General features: G+C 30.0%; 1 protein-coding gene across 4 annotated transcripts in view; it reads right to left on the bottom strand.

The window, feature by feature from the left end:
- LOC113511544 (cAMP-specific 3',5'-cyclic phosphodiesterase) overlaps nucleotides 1-24173 on the bottom strand; it is a 547503-nt gene that overhangs the window by 303510 nt on the left and 219820 nt on the right. The window contains exon 1 of one of the 4 annotated variants that reach the window (XM_052897799.1): nucleotides 4499-4716. The exons of the other annotated variants lie outside the window; for them this stretch is intronic. The gene's annotated coding sequence lies outside the window, so the exon portion shown is untranslated. Of the gene's footprint in view, nucleotides 1-4498; nucleotides 4717-24173 lie in introns of those variants that run through there. 4 annotated transcript variants of the gene reach the window in all.

The raw sequence follows: 24173 nt of genomic DNA, 5'->3' as shown, positions 1-24173 counted from the left end.
TACTTGTATTAAATGCATTGGAAGTTATCAGCCATTGACTGTCTACTGCTGAATATAGGTCTCCTCCATAAGGGGGATTTTGCCAGTAGTTGCCACGCTTGGCAGGCAGGTTAGTAACCGCAGTTAAACTTTGGTGATTTTTGGTAATGATAAGAACGCTGCTGCCCATTTCTCAACCATAAAGGTCCCTTAGTTGCCCGCGGGAAAGGAAAAGGTAACTCATTCTATACCGGAACCACTCATCAATTACATTTAGTACATTATAATTATATTTAACATAGGTATAAGTATTATTTTTGAAACATATTTGTCACTCAACACACTCTTCTTGTTCATTTATATACAAGACATAAAAAAGGTATTTTGATATTTTTTTGTAATACAAAGATAGTGAAAATAAACAAAGTTTTTTTAAGTAGAAAGATTAAGAGTAAATAATCTTGTGGATATTTTATTCTATTTGCAGTTTGATAATATTTTTATATAACTGAACTATAAGCAAACACCTCTTTATAGGCAAAACCTGCGCTCAAACAGTACAAATGAACATAAATGTTCGAAGTAGCTAATTATATATAAAAACTAACATTAGAGGCAATTTGCACTCGAGAACTAATGAAAGATGTTTTGTGGCTTCTATCTTGTGTATTCAGACATCTCAATTATTTTATATTAACTATTATATTAACATAATAATAAAATAACATAATAAATTCCAATACATTTATCATCTTACAAATCAATAGTATCTGTCTGTTATATATATTCAAGGATATAGTGTTTCGTTGTTTTAGGAAACAAGTAGGCAAGTAACGGCCTCTAGAAATGTCCATAAAATTAATGACTCTGTCAAGTTTACAAACTGTTTAATGTTTAAGAGTATTTACATATTTTATGTATTATTAATAGATTATTATAATGTCTCCTTGTAAATTAAGCTGATTAAAATCATATAAATAAATACATCTAAATCGAGCGGTCGAATTACAACATGAACCCATTAAGTTGTTTTTTTACGATTAAAACGATTTTATTTTGTGTTATTTTCCGTTATACTTAGTTATTCGTACTTAATGTTAGATTTTTATAATATAATTAAGAAGCTTTTAGAGAATATAGATCTAAAAATTTCCTATAACTAGGTAGTAAGTATGAAAGAGATTACTTGTCAGCCATAACGTATAGTATTACATTATCTGTGGCTATAATGAAATCCCTTGTGTTACACGAAAATTGTATTTTTTTCTTTCAGTTACAATCATGCTCATCAATCAATCATAGCCCATGGTGTCCCACTGCTAGACAAAGGCCTCCCTCAACTGTTTCCATCTTGCACGTTTATCCAATTATTTTCATAACTTTTGTCATTTTCTTTCTATTTATAATAACATGTTTATAGGTTTTGAAATAAATACATAAATTTTTGTTTCTATAATAGGCAACAATAAAATGAAAAAGTTCAGCGAATAAATGGCTGGATTAACATAGTTTTTAAAATATCGAATTTGCATAACAAAGTGCACATTATTATGCTTATCGGTATAGTATATATGTTATTATAATATTCAGTAGTAATTTAGAAAAAAATGGTATATAAGTAAGTGCGAAAGCGAAAGCTTCAGTTTCGCTTTTTACCCCGACGATTTAAATTTTCAAACGAGTCAATTTAGGTTACAAACCTAAGATCTCATTTCCGCCAAACAACGAAGATATTTCCCTATATTGATTATAAAATATTGTCATTAACATACGCAATTTGTTAAAAATAAAATTATATATATTTTACTTCATATTTTATTTTAAATAATAGCAAAGAATGTCAAAAACTGAGCAGTAAATTTTTCAGTTATATCCAATTAAGCAGTTCAAGTAGGATAAATCTTACGAGAAGATTCACATAGAACATAGACGAATATTATAAATGTACAGCTTATATATTATTCATAATATCTACCATTCAAATCTTCGTTTATCTAACAATTCCCTGTAATAGGCATGTCAATGTCAAGGTGATAATGATTAAAGGTGTCTAAGATTAAGGAATAAACAAACCCTTAATTCATACTAGTACAATAATTATTTAATGGAATTGTTAACAAGTAAATTATCTAATATATATACATATAGATTAAGAAGTTTGAATTATGGTATCGAAAATCGATGAAAATCTGTCCAAGATTTTAAAGTAATCGTGTTTAAAGACATAGAAAAATAAATACAAAATATATTCTGTATTTGCAATTACTTTGAGACCTAATTAAACTAAATCTTATGATACTGAACTAAGGTTTAATTCCGTCAGATTTCATTAGAATCATAGATCTTCCATTAAAAAAAAAACATCGAAATTCAGGGACTAAGTTCAATAACAATAGGAGCACATGAACATTTGTCTTCGTGATAGCTGCTGTTACTCTTAACAAGCCCATGGGAATCTTGAATCTATACGACGTATTTTGTATATAGTGCGTGTACATTACGCGATAAAACAAATATCTCCATCTTAGATTAAATACTCGTAGATGAGATGAGATACTATGCGCATCTAAAACGGGACGAAAGTCAATCAGCCAGCCAGTGCTATGTTGAGTGATTGAATTTGATTTTTCATTTTTCAGTGTTGCAAATAATTCAAATAAAACTTTTCGATATCCCATGGATTTTTTAAATTTGAAAATGTAACCTACACGCAAGTTAATTATGTCGATTGCAAAAGGCGTCTCTACATCAAAATTGGCGTAAAACCAATGAAAATATAATCAACTTATTTCTTTTTTATTTTCTTTTTTGTTTTATCACATAAATAATATCTACTTTACTATTATTTGAAGTTCAATAAAAATATTAAAATGGTTATATTAATTTACAAATTATATCAAATCAGGGTTCACAGTTTCCACTACTTACGTATCAAATAGTTGAAGATAATTTATTACTTACCTATTAGATAAGATAATGTCATTTATTCGAGCCTATGATTATATATAGGTATTAAACTACTAATTTCCTGCTACTGTTGATTGTTGTCAAACACTATATTTATTACGCACATGATAAGTCTGCTCAGTATAAATAAAATTTCTTAGATAATAATCACTTACATGGGTTTGATTTACGACTAAGGCGACTAAGGGAGGGCGAAGAATGGACAGCAGCGTCCCTCTTCAAACATCACTAAAAGCCTAACTGCGGTTGCGAACCAGCCTGCCAAACGCGGCAACTACTAGCAAAAGCGCTTCTGGGAGAGGCTTATGTTCAGCAGTGGACAGTTAAAAGCTTATATGATGATGGCTTTGATTTATCAATTAAATTTCAATCGAATAAGTTTGACTTTGAATATATTATAAAATGGAGTGTTTTGGAAGATTAATCAATGCATAAACATAAAGAAAACTCCTTATTCTTGTAACTGGAGTTGGATTATTGTTTACTGTAAGTATATGTTTTACATTGGAACAGTTAAATTATTCATTATTACAGGTAACCTATTTATTTATGAACTCACTTATTTAAATTACCTAAATCATAAAAGCATTTGCTTGTCAAATGCTTTTATGACTTAGGTATGGTACGTAGCGTATAATCACATCAAACTATATATACTTAATTAAAATACTACCTAAGTAAAGCCATATAATCTATAATGTTGTGATCACTATAACTTATTTTTATATTCGAATAATTATGATTAATCTAGTGTTTCCACCTATTTCTATTCTCTTGAGAAAGATTTAGATGTACTTATAGGTCTATTATAGTTAGCTAGTTTTAATAAAATTGTCTTTACAAAGAGATGTCATTCACTTCTATGTAGGAGTTGTTCGACTTTCGAAACTTATGTAGACATTTGATTTAATTCATATACTGTGGATATATATGAATCATAGATACAAGTATCTACATAAATTATAATTTGTAACTAGTAAATCAAAGAAATGACGTCAGAAGGAATGTTGTATTAAAATCATAAGAATTTAACTCTTTTAACAATCTCTATTTCCGAATTTTATTTTTTACTTGTCAAATATTTACCTTTATAAAAATATGAATGGGTAATTAACTTAATATTTGACATCTAAATATAGATGCCTAAAAATAAATAAACATACCGTATTGTATTGACGAAAATTCTTACATACTAACAATTACTTGCGAATCTTACCACCAAGGTCAAAATTTGTTCGGATCCGTAAACAAAAACCGGATTGAAGACACATTCAAATTCTTTTATGAATACTTATTGGCGCATGAACATGTACGTATCTACGATGCACGTATTGCGTTTAGTTGCAGTTTCCTGTTTTAGTTGCAAAAGTAACACGCCGTGGCAAACGCGTCATACGTAACGCAACAAACGTCAACGCGCTGCACAATTACCGGTAACAATTCTACCAAAAAACTCACTCGCGATCATAATAACCAAAAGATTATAAATTGCCAAGGTTATGCATTCTAACAACACACGTATTTTTATGTTGATAAATAAAGATACACATACTCGATTGGACAAATTTCACCGTGAAATGGAACCGCTGGACGGTTAAACTGAGTGTCGCCGTGCACTGGCCGTGCTATTTGGCAGTATTAATTGCTAATCTGACGTTATCGTGTAATGTATGTAGGTAGTTGACATTTCGTAGGCATGTGCCCGCTACGGTGTGCGGAGGGCGCGCGCCGTGGCAGGCAGCGTGGCTCGCGGTTAGAAGAGGACTGTGCAATGTGCGTACAATCCGCTCGGCGCGGCGTTTCGGTCCGCTAGCGCCGCGCCGTCACAAGCGAGCGATGTAGCGGGCAACGGGCACGCCGCATGGCCGCATGCTGCCTGCCCAAGCGGAGCGGGGCTCCCAAGCATCACAGATTGATAGTATTACATATATAGAATATACATATTATAAGAGTACGTTTTGCTATAGTTTTCCCGTAATCATGGATGTGACTAATGGAAAATATAACGTGCAACGGAAAGCTAAGAAATGCTACATGCGATCCCCAACATATAATATTAATCATCATCATAAACCCTTAACGTTCCATTCCCCAGTCTCTCTCAACAATATACAAAAGAATTATTACTCCTATATTATGTACCGTGTTCGTCAGCTATGTAGTTTGGTGTGAGATTTTATATTACATTTTTCTTCTTTTAAATAATTAGTATTTATTTTCTCTTAAGAATATATAAAGCGGAGGGGTGAAGAAAATATTTTAAGAAATATATTAAATAATAATGTGGATGAATATAAAGTTGAATGAAGACCTAAAAAGAAATAGATGGACTGTATAAAAATAGCATAGGAAAAGATTCAATTAATGCTTAAATAACTGTAAATAGAGAAGAATGAAACAGGAATACATATTACGTTGATCGTATATGGGTAAGACGAGAACAAAAAGATGATAATTTTTTTTCAGTTTTACTAGTATAATCAATTTCGATATCTATAATAAAAAGAAACTGAGTGTAAGTTTTTATAATCATTGAGCATTTGCAAATCCTTTACAATAGAACAATGAAAATCATTACCTATACTTTAATAAATAACCTATAACCTTATATTACGAAGGTTAGGTTTTGTTGTCCCCTTAGAAGGCTTCGCGAATGCGAAACGTAACACTACTTTGTAGAATTATATTCGTTTAAAATAAAAATTAACCAACTCGATTAGGAATAGTGTGTTTCACATTATATTTTGCTAATGTCAAAATTACACTTTTTTTATAATTTTTAAATACTAAGGAACAAAGAACTCTTTCGTACCAAATATCTATTGTATAAGTCTAAAAAAAACAGTATGTCCCGAATTGTTATGTAATTCATTGTCATTAAGGACATCCCAATTGTTTTAAATTACCTTCTACTGTATACACTGGATCTGAGGGCCAACCATAAAATGTTTTCCGAAATTTCGGAGCCAAACGAAACAGAAATTTGATGTTAAAATTACATAATACATGCCATGTTTGGAAATATTAAAAATGTTAAAATATTGTTCCTTTGGACTTTTATGATAGGATGTATGACAAACGAAATGTTAAACTCCATTTATTGGTCCGATTTTGGTATAAACAACAACACGAAATTGAGTCCGAAATTTCAGAATTTCATTTCATGGTAGACCCGCTGATCCTTACTACATAATTGTAATATCTATACATCATCAAAAAATGCGTTAATATAATAACAAGTGCACAGGTATTAAACTAAGCGGGTGTAATTTGTTAGTTAATGTTGTAACTTACGTCTATGCTTTCCTGGACACCTATAACTGAAGGGAGTGCACCGACCTAAATCATCCCCCGCGCGTAAATAACACTATCGGAAGGATAATTCTCACGCGATGTGATGTCACGGCTTACCTTTAAAGCTATTGACATGCCCTTGAATGCACTACAAATATCTGCCGTGTCGATAGGTAATACATTCCCAATAAAACAGCGCTTTACGATCCGAAGCTTTTCCAAGTTATTTGAGTCTCAATGTCGTTACGACAGATTTGTGTTGAAAAAGTGTGTTTGTGCACGCAATTGAAATAATCATGACACAGTCTTATATTCATGTAATTAAATTTTACAAATAGTATAAATTTAAATCGAATTGTTTCTATTTTTTATAACACAGAAAGATAACAAGTATGCGGCTTACCTGATGATAAGTGACTACCGCCACCTATTATCACCTGCATCACCAAAGGCATTGCTGGTATTCTGCTGGACTTTTAAAAAGGAATATGCTCTTAAAGGTTCTTTTCTTATCTCTCGATCCTTTAACTACTCGACAACTCGTCATGAAATTTGATGCATACGTCGTATTTGAAAGGAATAACAATATAAGCTATTTTAATGCCGGTCGATCATGATAGCCCGGTCACGCGAACCAAGTCACTGGTTAAAACTAGTATGCACAGTATAAAAACAATCAATTGATATTAAATTCATGATTACAACTGTATGTACGTCGAAATAAGATGTAATCTAGAGGAGGTTTCAATGTTGTACAGGAACTGAGCAAGTGCCCGGAGCTTCCGGTTTAGGAAAGCAATCGGCAGGCTGTGGTTGCACTGCTGCACAGAAACTAATAAAGCAGAACCATACAAGTACCTACATGAATATTTCTCAAATAGTAGCAGATATACTTGCTTGAATAAGGAAAGAATCTTTACTAATAATATAAAGTCCTGGCTTCATATGTTTTTTTTTTTTTATACAAGCTATGTTACTCGCTAATAATATGCAAGTAGCTTTCTATAGGTGATAACTTTTTTAAACTCGGTTAAATATTTTTTTACTTTATCCATTACAAACAAAAATAAAATTACCTTTTAGTTAAGTCTAGTCTTTTTTACGAATTGTTTGTAGTAAAAAGATGTCGTATGTCTTTTTGACATGACGTTTAGTTTATCCATTAAAATACCTATAGGTAACAAACAATTAAACTCACTTATGTTTTAAAAGTAATGATGTGCAACTGATTTTGTTTTCATATCTTGTAGCTTTAATGATCCAATCAGTCATTTTGAAATTTTCTATATTCATTGTACGAATGAATTAATAAATAAGTATAATTTTGCACAGAAAACAAAAGAATATAAGTAATAAATAACTCATGTGACAAAATGGTTTCTGCCATTAAATTCCTCTACGTTCTGTTTCCTACTTACGAATGCTTTAAGTTATAAGTTAAGTTTAAAGTTACTGATTATAATAATATCTATCATGCAACAAAATTTCATTATTCATTTTCTTAGTTCAACAAACTTTCACAAACGCATTCAACAAAAGTTCATCAAAGGATCAAAGAGAGTACTATCGCGTGGTAGAGGAATACTGGTACTTAAATATTACATTTCTGAACAATAACTTATTGTGTTAGCATTAAGTAAAACATTGATATTAAAATAAAGATGTAATTTGATATTATCAGTACATTAAACAAATTAATTTGAGCATTCTCATGATTTTTTCATAGGTCGGATATTGACAAATAAGTTGGCCTCCGAACACGGCGCACCCAGCTTACAAGTTAGTATATTAATAAGTTTTTTTGGAAAAAAATCTACAGTTTTGACGATAGAAAACTCTTTTAAAGGGATGATAATAATCCCGATTTTACCCTAAAGGACGACTTTTGAAAGCATGTAATTGGGATCAAATCAAATGAAATCGCATCGAATCTTCAAATAATTGCTATATTACCTTATATTTGACATTTACATAATAAAATCTCACTATAATTGTAATAAAATTGTACTGTTTATCCTGTTTATCCTATTAGTATAATAAATGTAAAAGTTTGTAGCAATAGATGGTTGGATGGATGGATGGATGTTTGTCACCCTTTCGTTCAAAAACTACTTAACGGATTTAAATAAAATTTGGTTCACAGGTAGATTATATCCTAACATAGCATATAAGATACTTTATGTACTGAATCACGCGGATAAAGCTTTAGAATTCAGCTAGTTGTAAGAGTATGTAAAGATTTCCTTTAACCAGCCATAATCATATTTTGTAAAAGAATTTTTGTAAAGTTTACTTTTATAAAGACCTCGTCAGTTGTTCATTGTTCCTAAAGGAATTTCAAAATAATATATAATACATATAAAAATATGTAAAGACATTTGTGTGGTTAAATGTCTGTAGTTCAATCACACTTTTACGTAAAACATTTAAACAAATTTTGGTACATAATGTATACTATACATATAGTATTCTTGTAGGTTAATTAAATTAATTTTCTTAGATTAATAAAGCCATGAATTACAACTAGCTAATGGAATAAAATTGAGAAAACTAAGTGTTAAAAAGTCTCTATAGATAGAAATAGAAAGACAAAGAAAGAAAAAAATATTTTTTCTACGATTTCAATATAACAAATACTATCTATCTATCTATCCATTTAAGAGCTGCGCTCTTGTCGGTGGAGCTCTTGCCACTCACTACGATTTTCAGCAAGTCTCTTCACCTCTTGATACGACACGACACCAACTCCTTCCTTGATATGCCTGATGTAATTATGTCTCGGTCTCCCTCTCCCCCTCCTTCTTTCTATCTTACCTTCTATTATAATGTTCATAAGTTCGTCGTGTCGTATCAAGTGTCCTAACATTTTTCCCCTTCTGTCCTCAATAGTTCTAATAATTTGTCTTTTTTCCTTAACCCTAAGCAGGACCTCCTCATTGCTAATTCGATCCCTCCAGCTAATTTTCTCCATCCTTCTCCAGCACCACATTTCAAAGGCTCTAAGTTTATCCATTTCCTTCTGAGTTAATGTCCACGTCTCACATCCATACAAAGCTATACTCCAGATATAGGTTTTGATAAGCCGCTTTCTAATATCTTTTGTTATCTTAGCTTGTAAAAGGTGTTATTTGCTATTGAAGGCTTGGCCAAACGGCCATGGCTATTCTCGTGACTACATCCGGAGTACATCTGGAATCACTTGTGATTAAACTGCCTAAATATTTAAATGTATTTACTTGTTCTAATTGAATATTGTTAATTTTAACAAATACTATTTCATTTTAATTGAAATATATAGCTTAGAGACAGATTACATTATGACGAGACACTATAGAGCGTTAGAATGCAACGCCTAAAAATTTTACATAAATGAAGTCGCGAATATAATCCAGTAAGTAACTGACAAAATACTTTGATTTGTTCAAAATATTTAAGAATTTTTAAACTACACAATTCAGGGACAATTAACAAGGAAAAGTCATTAAAAATCCCTTGCAAAAATCATGTTCTCATTTTGAACATTTAAACAGATAAACATTAATGTCAACCCATAAAGAAATTTTTATTACCAACCTTTTATATTCACAACCATTATAAAATTTAAGCTTAAAATCATTATAAAAACATAATTTATGACTCTCTTATTTAAAATAAATTTGTATTTAGAATAAAAACCAGAAGTAAGATATTTTAAAAAGCAAATTTATAAGGTAAGTAAGTAAATATGCATTTTCTTATGTTTATTTCATATATAGATATATAAAAATATACTCTAATACAAACACGAAATATATTAACGGTGCCTAAGGTTATAATAATAATAGCACTATGAATTATTATTATAATCTTAATATATGTATTTCACAGTCCATCTATTCACAGAAATAACATTTATTCTGTAATTTAGTCTCAGAACTTGTACTGTAGATACCATACAATTAATTACCATTTTTTCGTCAATTAAAGATAAAATCCTATTTTTATTTTTATCGACATAAAAAAGTATCAAATTATTTCTGGCAATAATTGCCCTCATTATTCCAAATTCAAATAAAAATAATAAAATTTTATTGTTTTCGCTTCCTAATTAACCTGTTAATGTTTTGCTGTGTTTGGGTTGTGACGAAAATTTTATAATTAGGTTACGGGATACATATAGCACATACTCTTGTCAAATTACCTAATAGGTAATTGGAAAGTCAACATGAGAAATTGAGCATTTTCTAAACAACAGTCTAATAAAAAATAACATAAAGAAAAATAAAACCAATTTTAACAAACTTTAATAAAAAAAAAACAATATTTACAGCGGTATCTTAGAGAGGTATAAAGATTTTGTATAAATGGGATGGTTCTGTCAAAATTATAAATGTTAGGATAATAGCCTCCTATTTAGTCTTCATAAACTAATATAGGCATTTTAAAATACATAATATAAATACATTTCAATAAACATAAATTAGATATATTATTACAGTTAATTCGTAAGCGAGCAGCGAGCATGCAATAAATCTTAAATAACCGAGACCTGAGAAGGCTTTGGGGATAATAAAAATGAGAAAAAGTAAATGGTGAATTGTATTGAATATTATTACATTTGAAAAATCTTATTATCCTTTTCGGCTACTGTTACTTATAAAAAAATATAAATACAAATCAATGAACTTAATTAATAAAATGTAGAACCTTAGATAAGCTTATCTCAAATGCTTACCCATACGTCGTAAATTACGATTTTTTTTTCTTTTGTTACTATACAATAATAATAATTTCTAAAGATATTTAAGGTATGTGCATATATATGTTGCTGCATATTATACATGTTGCATTAAAATAATAAACGCAGAAAAAGCCGTCAGTCATAGCTAGACAAGTAATATTAATGATTAATATGCACGTGCCTAGAATTACATTATTGAAATAATCAAGTAATTACTGTAATAATAAGATCAGAGTAAAAATTAAATTTATATTCCATAAAAATAATAAAAAAGTAGCTACGTTACATTTTTTAAATTGTAGTAAATACATTAATGTGTTATAAGATTGTGATAAAACGATTATCTGTATACTATATACATAGCCTCCGTACACAAGTCTACTCATATTTCAGCCGCTAAGCAACTGAGCTTGTATTGCTGTGTTCCTTAAAACATGAAGGCTTAAAACCTAACCTCGATGTTTATAAAACATTGAAATCGAAACCTCTTATAAATCTATTTAAGCTAATGAACTGTCGTGTCTCTTTCTTTTGTGCTAAATTCTCAGTTTGAATTAAAATGGCAAAACAGTGTAATAGTTAAAATAAATTTTAGTTAGTAGTAGTGCATGAAAGATACCATTACTATTTATTTATTTATTCTTTATTGCACAATAAAATTTTGTACAAATGGCGAGCTTAATGCCATATGGCATTCTCTACCAGCTAACCATTAGGTAAAAACAGAAAGCGTATGAAGGGCAGATGTGGTGAAAAATATGTGACAATTATAGTAACACATTAAGGCAATACACAATATAAATATAATATACATATAAATTACTATCATATCTATAAAAGACTCTTACGACTTTCTTTCAGTAGTATGCCGTTGTTTAACATTCCAAGCTGCATAAATAAATGCTCAAACTAATCTCCCTTTGGAGCAGGCAGCAATACGATCTGCATTTATGAATTAAATAATGAACATACATATAACAGCCACAATGTGCTTGAGAAAAAACCGATATTTCACAACCAAAATATTGTGAAAAAAAAATCTATGAAGGTAACTGCGAATAATACAGCAAAATATTTTTACACAATATTTCCTCGATTTTCATTTGATGTTACAATATTTAATTAAGAGTTATGATCTTATATTTTTTAAATAATCTTAAATATTATCCTAAATATAAAAACCTCTTATATTTACTCAAATAAAAAGTATTTATTCGTGAAATAATTGTTTTTCTTAAAAAGAAATATGATAATATCCTCAAGTCGTAAAAATTTAACACATTTCGCATAAAGTAATTCACATCGTTTCTGAGTTCTAAATGACTGTGCACATTGCGAACTGCCATGGAGTGGAATACACTTTCTGCTTCCGTATTCCTGTACAAAAACAACATAGACTACTATGTATATGTTGTATCACTAACAGTCGATGGTGAATAGCTACCATATTTAGGTTATGTGCACTTCATTTTCGGTGTTGTCATTTTTCATCAGGTAACGTAAGACCACAAGCGTATTGAAACTTCTTTGTGGCCGTAATGTAAATTTAAGTCTGGCCACATATATATTGTTGTTTTAAAGAATATTATCTTTCACTGTGACCCTCTACAATGGTTATGGGCCCAGTATTATTAGGTACGTACAGAGTATCATGAAATTCTATTTCATTTACAGAGTTACCATTACACGCCGATAAACAAACGGTGCCCTTACCTTTAATATCTGTGCTCAAGTTAGTGGCTAACTTCAACTTTTCGGTCGCGTTGGTCAGAAATTGAAATTGGCGCGTTGTATGTTACTTTCTTCGGGATTATCCACAGGTTTCTGGGCAGAAGCTGTCGACACAGCTTGTTACATAAGAAATCGTTGTCCTACCAGTAGTTTAGGGGGAGACATCCCCTATGAAAAATGGCATGAGAGACCAATTAAAATTAATTACATGCGCAGTGGAAGCGTGCTGGGCCCATAACCTGTTGTAAATAGCAGGATGCAGTAATAAAACATATATGTATTTGTGATATAAAATAATAAGTTTAGTGAAAAAATACGAGACATATCTTATAAAAATCTGACATAGAACAAGCTTCAAAATAATACATTGTTCTAAAAAACCTCAGTGTCAACAGCCAGTATTAAAACTTCAACAAAGCGAGCTTCGTCTTAGATTTAGCTATCACTTCACATCAGGTAAGGTAAACCAAGCTGAAAACCATTGTGTCTACCCATCAGGTGAGCCATCAGCTCGTTTGCTATTCTAAGTTGCATAAAAATTTTATTAAAACAGTCTTTTTTAAGTAGATTATATTAATAAAATTTCATAGACTGCAACCTTTTGTAACCTCATATAAAAAAATCCTAGGAACAGCACAGATGATCTAGTAAATAGAAAACCTATACTTTTATTAGGTTTAATTGACAACAATATATAATGATAATTCTTAATAGGACATTTTTTATACAACTTAAAATGGCAAACAAGCTGACGGCCCACCTGATAGAAAGCGGTAACCATCGCCAATAGACATGAGCAGTACCATGGAAATAACAGAGTACACTATTAATAAATTATGAATTACATTGACTATGATACTATATGTAGGATCATAATACCTATTTATAATATGTAATTTGCACACAACTTTGGAATTTTAGACGCATTAGAGATTATATATATATTAAGATATATAATCTTATTGAGAATATCCGTCTAGTAAAATTGAGCATTTTTTGTAATGAAACATGAGATCAAAAGCAACAAAGAATATTGACTAAGTTCGACATTATTTTATTTATTATTTTGAAAAAAAATCATCATCATTAGTAGGAGATATTCTTAAAAGAACACCAATGATATCCTGTGTAGTACTAACTTATAGCAAACGTCGATCATTATATTAAAATACTTTATAAAATAACAGCTGTTTTTGCATTTCTAATATACCTACTGCCGTTTTCTTATGATATTTTTATGTAATTATGAACTTTAATACAGAGTATTCTGAGAACCCATATTACGTATACCTGTGTAACATTTATTTATAGTTCATTAAAGATATGTACAGAGAACATGTTGAAGTTGCTACGTGATGGTAAATGTAAAACTTGCTCACACACGACTGTATTAATCCTTGTTTCCGAGAAATTAAGAAAGAAATTATCCATTGTTCTTGTTCTTCATAATAAGACCTTGTTCGTAAATTTAGCTTTTACTTGTTCCATAATATTAATAAACTGTGTTCTGAATAACACGTGCCTTATAATAAATAGTTTTATTATTAAACGTATTTTCACCAGAATAACTTAGTTTGTACATACCTATACCTAGTTGCTTAATGCCTTCACAGTTCTGGATTAACTTACCTGAAACAAAACCACAATAAGTATTATTACAAAAGTTTAGACATATCAAGAACATAAAAAGAAAAAGATTTTGTTCTTAAATAATACACATTATATATCGGTTTATAACTGATGGAGTTATGAGATAGCAAACATAAAAAATACAGCCGAAATCAGAATTTCCTTTTTTGAACTTAGTTGAAAAAGTAGTTATGACAAAATTATCGTGGGCCCAATGATATGATGAAAATAAATGTATTCTATCAAAAATAATTATTGAACTCATTTCAAATTTGGAACTGTTTCATATTAATTTAAATATATATAATATAAAAATCGATACCGAGTGGCACATTATGAATAATTGAAGATTTTATTCTAAAAAAACAGATGAAAAAACCATTATCAAAATTGGTTCATAATTGGGGAAAATATCGTTTAAAGTACAGTACTTGTGTATTCAGTGTTAGAAATTATAATCTATTGTTTTATTACATGATATTCTTATACCTATAAATTATTATTATTATTATTATCTTAGATGGTGATTATATAACCATTAGCACAGTTGCCACCACAACGTAATTACAAAACCATATAGTTGAACCTGAAACTCTTTTTTGTAGTTGGTTAGAAAGTATTTAAAAGTTGTTGAAATTTGGCGAGTTGAAGCGGGTAGTTCGAGTTGAGCTGGGTGCGCCGGCTATCGACCCGTTGTGACGTAACCTGGGAGACTGTCGAAGGACGACCCACAGTGAAACTGTGAACCCTTATTTCACCAATAACACCTAATAAGGCCCTTATATCAAGCAATGTGTCGGAAATTTCAATGAACATTCTCAAAAAACGTGAATACGCCTAACAACTCTAAGAAAATGGAGGATGGAAAATTTATCTTACATAAAAGTCCCTATATTAAATGTAGCGAAAAGCATTTTTCATTTAAATATAATTAAAATCTTTATACTAATTGTAAGAAAATTCATATGAAATATGGAAATAGATATTATCTGATTAATTTTCTACATTTTTTTTGTGATTATCATCCACTATTTGTTGTCAGTTTTGAATCTATTTGACATCTTTTTTTCAATAGATGTGATTTAACCTTTTAATTGTAGAAAGAATACACCTCCATAGACCTCTTATTAATTTTATGTTGATTGAAACTGTAATTTTTTTTCTGAAAGGCGAAAACCTTCTTACGAAGCAAAGACACACGATTCCATGTTTTACATTCAAATATTTAAATTGTGTCTACGAAACATCTCGTCCTTCATTAGTACATATTATGTTTTCGCAATTTATTTTTGTGGAGCAAACGAAAAAATAGTTTCGTTTACTCGAATAAAGAAATCAATAATTTACATATATATATATATATATATATATATATTACATATATAAATAATTTACATAAACTTTAAAAAAAAACTACGTAAAAGTAGGCATAGTAATTAAATAAGTTTAACGCTTAATCACCTACTACGGATAAACCTGAAAGAGGTTACCTAAAATAATAAATTGTAAAAGTTTTTTTACGGTAAAAGTCAAAATAAATGAGATGCAATTAGATTTGTCGTAATTAAGATTACACGACGAGAGAATACGCAAAATAAAATGTTAAAAATAAAATTGGTCTATTTGTATATTGGTAATTGGTAAATTGTATAATTGGCTTTTTTATAACATTATCACATTCATACAGAAAAAATAAAGAAATAACTACTAAATAAAATATTAAATAGCTATTGAAGACTAAAAACCTTAATAAAATTTTATAATTTGATTTTTGTGCCTATTCATGTTCATATACAGTTATATACCATGACACTCTGAAATTATCTAAAATTAAAATCTTTAACACTGTAAGTATAACTACACAATTTGTAGAATCTTGATGCAATAAGAGAACTGACAGTGATAAATACTCCTCTAGAACTTTTAATGAAACATATTGAAAAACTAATAATGAAAACTTTTAAACTATTACAATGCAAACTAAAATAATAATTTAAATGTATAGGTATATACAAGTTACAAACAGAATTGATATTTATTAATATCAACGTAATAATTAGTATTTGTAACTTCTTATACATATTTTCTTTGTTTACTTATTGCAATTGGATCATCGAGTGTATTAACTAGAACAATACATGGATATTGTATATAATATTTGAATACTTACACTCAGATACATTTCAAAGCAAAGGTATCTTTCAAAGAGATTTCAAGAATTATATATAAATAAAAATTTATACATATATGTATATATGAAATTTTTGTATATATAAATTAATGTATATATAAAATGTATATACAAAATTATTATACACGATAAAATATAACATTAATAGGAAAATATACTTTTAGTTAAAAGAAATAACTGTATTTAATTTCATATCATGGCCAATGTAATAAAATTGTAACTAAACAATGTCTGTATATAAGAGATATTTAAAAAAATATCAGGTATTTACTAAGAGCCAAAACAATATTTCTTAGAAATTTTGACAGTCTGTATGTTTGTTCCGACATCACGCAGAGACTACTATCCCAAATTGGTTTTCACAGTTGTGTTTCTAAGGAAATAAAGTCTAAATTTAAATATGGCGTATGTATTATCATGATATTCCTTCTAGAAATCATTTATTTTATTGGTTTTCTAACTTCTAAAAAACCATATATATGAAGGAATGGGTGGAATGCTGGTACATATATATATATATATATATATATATATATATATATATATATATATTCATATAAAATACAATATGTATGAAGCTGAAGAAACCTTTTGACGTCAAATTCTTACGCATCTAGAGAAACAACTTTAGTTTCAACTTTATAAGGCTTTACATACAAATTCGAAACTAAACTGATCCTTCTGTTACGTATACATCTACAATTTTTTCTTCTACTTGTTATAAAATATATCTTTAAAACACTGTTAAATATCGAATTGTTTTGTATAACGATTATTTACTTGAATAGAGTAAAATTCAATGTTTTAAAAATATAAAAATCAATGTTATACACCATTAGCTTTTATGAGTGTAATCAATCATTCTCGAAAGCAGCTGGAGTGTTTACATCAAATGTTTGTGGAATGGAATGTGGACGGAATAAGCTGATTTTGAGACAACCCTACGTAGATTCTAGCTGGTATTGACCCACATTTCCTCTGACGTAACGTTTCAGAGCTTAGAGTTTTAAGGACGCAGTGCTCTGCGATGAATTCCAACTCGAAACATTATCTAAATAGTTTAGTCCGAAGATAATATACAACAATGTCCAATACTTATTTAGTAGTTTAGTAATCTTTTAGTTTAGTCTTGCCCAGAACTTCCAGGTTGACTACCTGGAAGTTCTGGGCAACCTTTTATATTTGACGAGAAATAATATAATAAATTATGTAGTATTAAGAAATTAACTGAAACAAGAAAATTTTAATACTCAGAATTAAATATTTTTATTATTCGACATAAAATTTTACTTTTTTTTTGTTATGCACATTGAAATAGCAGGCAAGCTGACGGTCCACAGTGATGGAAAACGGTAACCGATACGGTCGTAAATTATTTGTCCGTTAGATTTCTTACATGTTAAAGAAAAATTCTATATCCTTTTCAATATAGACAACTATAGTAACGGATGACAAATACAATTTATGTTTAAAAGAATAAAACATTCGTAATGCTTTGAGACCAGTGTCACCTTCACAAAATTTATACGGTAGTGTCAACATAATAAGATTTTTTTCTCCGAAAAAAACTTTAATGATGTCAAAATTAAAATAGAAGCAATATAAGAGTAAATTTTAAAATTACAAAAATAAATTAGACTTGGCAAAGTACACACAAAAAATAACGTCAAATTGAGAAACTCCTTATTTTTGACGCTTAATAATTTGGAAATCTTAAAAATTCTTGACCTACAAATTTTTGTAAAGAAGCTTATAAATTTGATAATCCCATAAGACGGATTTTCTTATTACATGTAGATAGCTATCTAGTAAGAAAAGATTTTAGAAATTCAACAAACGTTTTATCGATCAAATTGAATGTAAATATTATGGTTTATTTTTCTAGATATCACCCGGAGCACTCCGGGATCCATTATCTCTTATATCAGAAGTAGATTTTCATGTAACCAAAGTGGCTGTCAAATAATTTAAATGAAATAAGTGTTTGTTTTAGTTTTAGTGTTATAAATATAAGAGCAAGTATCGATGTAATAATTTCAAATATTATATCACTAAAAATCGGCTTCAATCACGGTAAAATTAACATGAACACGTAATCGATCGATACTTCTCATAAAAACCTTTGAGTTAAGAGACTGATCCTGGCATAATTAATTACTTATATATAGATAATAAAGATGTCAAATGTAAAGATAAAGGATATTAGATAAGTCAATGCAAAACTAATAAATGGCTCAATACCAATGGACATCTGAAAGTAAAAGAAACCAAATATTAATTATTGTAAATAAGAATGTATACTTAAGTCATAAAATTTTGTCTGTCCTCCTTTGAAAATTGTTATTGAGATGTTAAAAGAATGTCAACTATTAATAATGTTCACAAAGTCGTTTGCTTGGGTACCTCTGTTCCATTCGTGTTTCAACCGTGAAGCAGTTGTGTTTGCATGGCTGTGTTTCGATTTAAAGGATGGGATATGGCAGTGTATTTACAGGGTACAGAGATTACATGACACCTGAATCCTCAGGAATAGCAATGCATGGGGGGTATCATGGGTGAAACAATATACTCTGTTATGTCCATGGTACTGCTCATGACTGTAGGCGACGGTTACCACTTTCCATCAGGTGGGCCGTCGGTTTGTATGCCATTTTAAGTTGTATAAAAAAAATCATTTTTGGTGAATATGAGAGTCAAAGTGTCTACATGAAATCCGAACGCCTTAGTTATTTAAGGTTCGATTCAATATCTATTGTAACTTAAAACTCCGAATAGCCAGAACTGTTATTTGGAATGACAAGTACGTCAAGATCTTTCTTTAGTTTCCAAATACGAGAAAAGATATCACGTTAACTTAAAATAAGATAAAGCATATTGAATTTAATGGGACGTTACTTCATTATGTTGAAATGCTTTGTATGATACGAATAGTATAGGAATATATCATAAGAATAGTATCACCATCATCATATCAGCCGTTAGCTGTCCACTGGTGAATATAGATCTCCCCCATAAAGATGGTTTTACCAGTAGTTTCCACGCTTGGCAGGCGTGTTGGCAACCGCAATTAGTCTTTAGGGATATTTTAAGAGGGACATTGCTGCCTATCCATCGACTATTAAGTTCCTTTAATCGCTTTTTATGACACTCACGAAAAAAAAGGATACTTTTCTGTGTTCTATGCCGGAATAATAACTACTATTATTGTTCCGGCATTGAACATAGAAAAATCTAGTAAAATAAAATTATTGTATTAAAATTATCAATTTATAATTAGTATGATTTCTTACTAACCATTCCAACTTAATATTTTTGTACCTAATAAAATGTGGCATGTGTGAACAGAAAATATCCAAAACATAACCAGCAAACATGAATAGAAACAGGTAGAAAATGCCTACATAAAATTAAGTTCACCTTTTGTACCACATTTTATTGGTCTATAAAGTTTAAATAAATAAATAAAACATGCTTATAAATACAAATGTTTTTTATAATGCGGGAATCGAATCTCCGATCAGTTGAAGATAAGGCGGTATGTTAAACCGCTACACTACCAAGGTCGTCAAAGTCAATTTAGATATACATACGTCGAGTGCCCTTTCGGCGACCTACTTTTCAAACCACGAAAATTGATATTAAATCATCTGTCGCGTTAAATTACTCAGTCAAAAGCCGACCAAGAGAGTATTGCTAGCCTTTTTCAATCCGCATAAAACGGCAGTTACCATAATCCGTCCCATTTTTGCTGGCGCAAATAAAGCAAGGCAAAGACATTACTGTTAAAAGACGTGCACCCTCAAATCGGTATTACGGTCTTGTAGGTAATAACATGGTAATAACGTTTTATTGCCACAGAAATGTTTTACCATTCCAAATGAGAAATGGAACCTATTCCTTATGATGTGATGGGAAGTGAATTTTTTTCAATCACTCGCCGTTTTGTCGTCTTATATCTCACTCAAGCTTACGACTGTTTCAAATGATGATGGTGTGAATATTGTAAATCTTCTGGTAGTAACGAGCTATGAGTCCTTACTCATATTATCAATGTGAAAGTGAATTTGTTTGTTTGTCATCTCTGTAACAAACAAACAAACTCACTTACCCCCATACTTTCTCTTATTCGTTTCCTAAATGACTCTCCCAATCATTATAAAATTTGGTATATTGATATTATTTGTGACATAAAAAAATATAGGCAAATTTTTATTACTTGTCACGTGAATAAAAAAACCTTATACGAATAGATAACAGTTATATATATTACTCGTATTTACCTTTAAAAATACTCCTATACTATTTTATATACTCATATAAATTGAATGGATTCAGTCAATTGTAACAAAATTTTGTTCACGTAACGTTTTCTTAAACAATCTAAATTAAATCGTTTATCTTTTTTTAAATAATCACAACCTTAATTTCCTGGTCATCATCGTACACCAAAAAAAAAACTTGGAGTATGAATGATCTCAAGCAAAGGCTTGATTTAATTATTTACTACTTTTAATAATTAATTATATTTTTTACCAATTTTATAATTAATTACTTACTCAATATGATATTTTTTTCCGATAGTAAGCATATTAGTCACTTTAACGACAGCATTAAACTAGTGTTTTGCCAAATTCTAAAATATGATAGTATTTCTCAGAACATTTTTAACTTGTTTACAAAATATGAGTAATATCTTACGAGGTCAGTGCTAGCCTAGTCTATTCATCAGAAAGTATTTGAAAAACCTTATTGGTGAAGTTTTAAATATGAGTATATATCATATGACAAAGGACAACACATAATTCTTCACTGAATAGTAATTACACGATGTTCAGTCCATTCAATCTTTATGGTTAGACATAAACACAATTTTGCATAACCATTAGTCTCTACAATTATAAGGAGAACATATTAAAAACATGCCCACATATTTCAATAAAACCATAGATATATTATTTGTACTTGGCTACAATGAATAGTTATTTTAAACATACTTTAAGTGATCAATAATACTTAAAATGTTACCGGCATGATAAGCTTCATATTGTTGAAAACTGTTCTCCATGCAAATTTTAGAGGAATCTGATTTCACTTCTTTATAAAATTACCAACTGTATTTTTCGACTTTACTTGTAATTTCTGTATTTCAAGTACAAGTCAAAATTATGATGTGTACATCATAATTTTAATATTTAAACATCTAAATAAATTTACATGAAATAATAATCATTATCCTGTGATTATAAATAATTGGATGAATTTGAATTAAATTTAATTTATAAATAATTGAATACTTTGGGGCTGCTCTAGATGAATGTATAACGACCAAATAGGCGACGATGAAATGCTGAAGAAGGATCAGATTAAAAGTACTCGTATTGAGCGAATGCGTATAAAAAGATTGATGAATGTAGAGAAAGCGAAAGAGGTCTATTTGAATTGGAGCATTTGGCGTCCCATTGTTTTTGCCAACCCCAATGAGAGACAGGCGTGACGTATATGTGTGTGTGTACATAAATAGAAAGATTTTTATCCTAAATCATACAAAAGTAATAGCGAAATACAACTGGTATTATGTTTTTTTTTTACAACACAGGAGGCAAAATAGCATGCGGTTCACTTGGTGGTAATAGATTACCGCCGCCCATGATCACCCACAACACTAACGGCATTGCAGGTGTGCTGCCGGCCTTTTAAAAAGGAATATGCTCTTTTCTTGAAGGTTATGTTGTCGTATCGGTTCGGAAATACTGCTGCTGGAAGTTGATTCCAAAGAGTGGTTGTGCGTGGGAGAAGTGCCTTGAAAAACGCACGGTGGAGGACCGCCACTCGTCCAGATGGTTGGGATGAAATTTTAGTTTATGGCGGGTTGTACACTGGACATTATAAATTCACACTAACCGTTAACCGGTGCTATTAACTTATCTTGGAAATATAATCAAAAGATCATGTATATACCCAATATGAATCATTCGAATAAAGCCAAAGAAAGCTGTAGTAAAAGAATAAATGATAAATTTAAAAGAATGAAAGTATTAAAAATCGGGATAAATGAGAATCAGAACAGTAAAATCTTTGATAAGTAAAAGTCGAGGGGATCCCGCGACCCTACGAAGAGTGAGTAAAGTAATTAATAAAAGAAAATTATTTTCTTACTTATCTCATTAATTATATGCCATTCAGTTATATCTTAGTTATCGCTGTTAATATCGCAAATGTAGGTATCTAACTTTATTGTATTTTACAAACAATTTAATGTGAATATTATCAGTTTTATCTCAGTGGTGATGGAGTAACAGTACAATGTATCATTGCTCCATTTTATCTTCGCAATGTGCGAGAAACGACTCTGAAAATAAAACCACGTAATAAAATCCTACCCTAAACCAAATGAATGTATGCTAACTAAAATTCTCCTTTTATGAAACTCCTGGAGTGGAGTTATTTTCATAAAGGTAGAATTTTAGTGGTATCGATAATAGGTTGTTATAAGTCTCGAGGTTCAGTTGGTTTGCTCTTCAAAAATCGCTGACAACATGCATCGTGCATTCCAACAAAATAGCTTCTTGCTCGCACGCAATGAAGTGTGAAACTATTTCAAATATAACGTAAGTAGATTTCCATTTCTCCGCTGCTCATACTGCTCATATGTGTAATTCGAGGGTGAAATCAAACAAAATATGAAAACTCCTAACATGCGATCACGACGTTCAAAACTTGTTGCTTATATAAACAGTGTTGTATACCTACATTAAACTTTATTGGTCAAATTATTTCCCGATTGAGAAATAAAATTTCGAGCTTTTTACTATGCAATTACTAATTTTACACTAGAAACCTAAAAATCGTAAATAAAACGTTGAGTGTTATAACCCTCTATCTTAACTGATTTTTTTATTATAGTCCTACAGTAGTAGGACTATGGTCTATGTATTACTATACTATACTATAGTCCAAAACTCTGTTTATTTATCATTTTGTTATTCAAATATTGTATTCTCTTATTATTGAATGATTATTATGTAAATTCCTTTTTTTTTTATTTGACACTATAACTGACTTTATCCGTGTAATATGACATAAAAATTTACTCGGATGAATAGGATTAAGGATTTTTTTTTAAATGTGAATATCATACTATATTTTGTCTAAGGTTATGCAGTCGATATTTATCTGAAGGAACTAGATTTTTAAAACATTTAATAGTTGATATACTCAACCTATGAAATTGAACTAATATTAAGAATCTATAATCGAAATATATATCGAAGCGTCTTGGAATGTGGTTCGATAGTTTGGCGACCACATTATTCGACCCATATTTTAAGATTAGAGCGTATACAAAAAAGGTTTCTCTGGCATTTGGCTTTTTCAGCTCGACAATCTAAGACCTTGGTGGCCTACGGGGACAGACTTATCTATTTCAATATGGTATCACTTGATAAGCGTAGAACATTAATAGATTTAATGTTAAATTTTAAAAATTATAAATAAAAATACCCAATTAAAATCAGAATTGTCAGAACTTCATAATAGCCATCAGGAAGTTATTGAGCAGCGGGATCAGCTTCAAGAACTAATAAGTAGCTTTCATCAATGTAGTGACATTCATGAGCAAGCCTTGAGGCGTATCACTGAATTGGAACTTGAGTTAAAGCAGGC

Source organism: Galleria mellonella, unplaced genomic scaffold (genome assembly GCF_026898425.1).
Source record: "Galleria mellonella isolate WM207_F2 unplaced genomic scaffold, CSIRO_AGI_GalMel_v1 utg117, whole genome shotgun sequence".
NCBI classification, from domain to species: Eukaryota; Metazoa; Arthropoda; class Insecta; order Lepidoptera; family Pyralidae; genus Galleria; species Galleria mellonella.
Note: the sequence above shows the minus strand (reverse complement) of the source record. Positions and strands in the feature narration are given on the sequence as shown.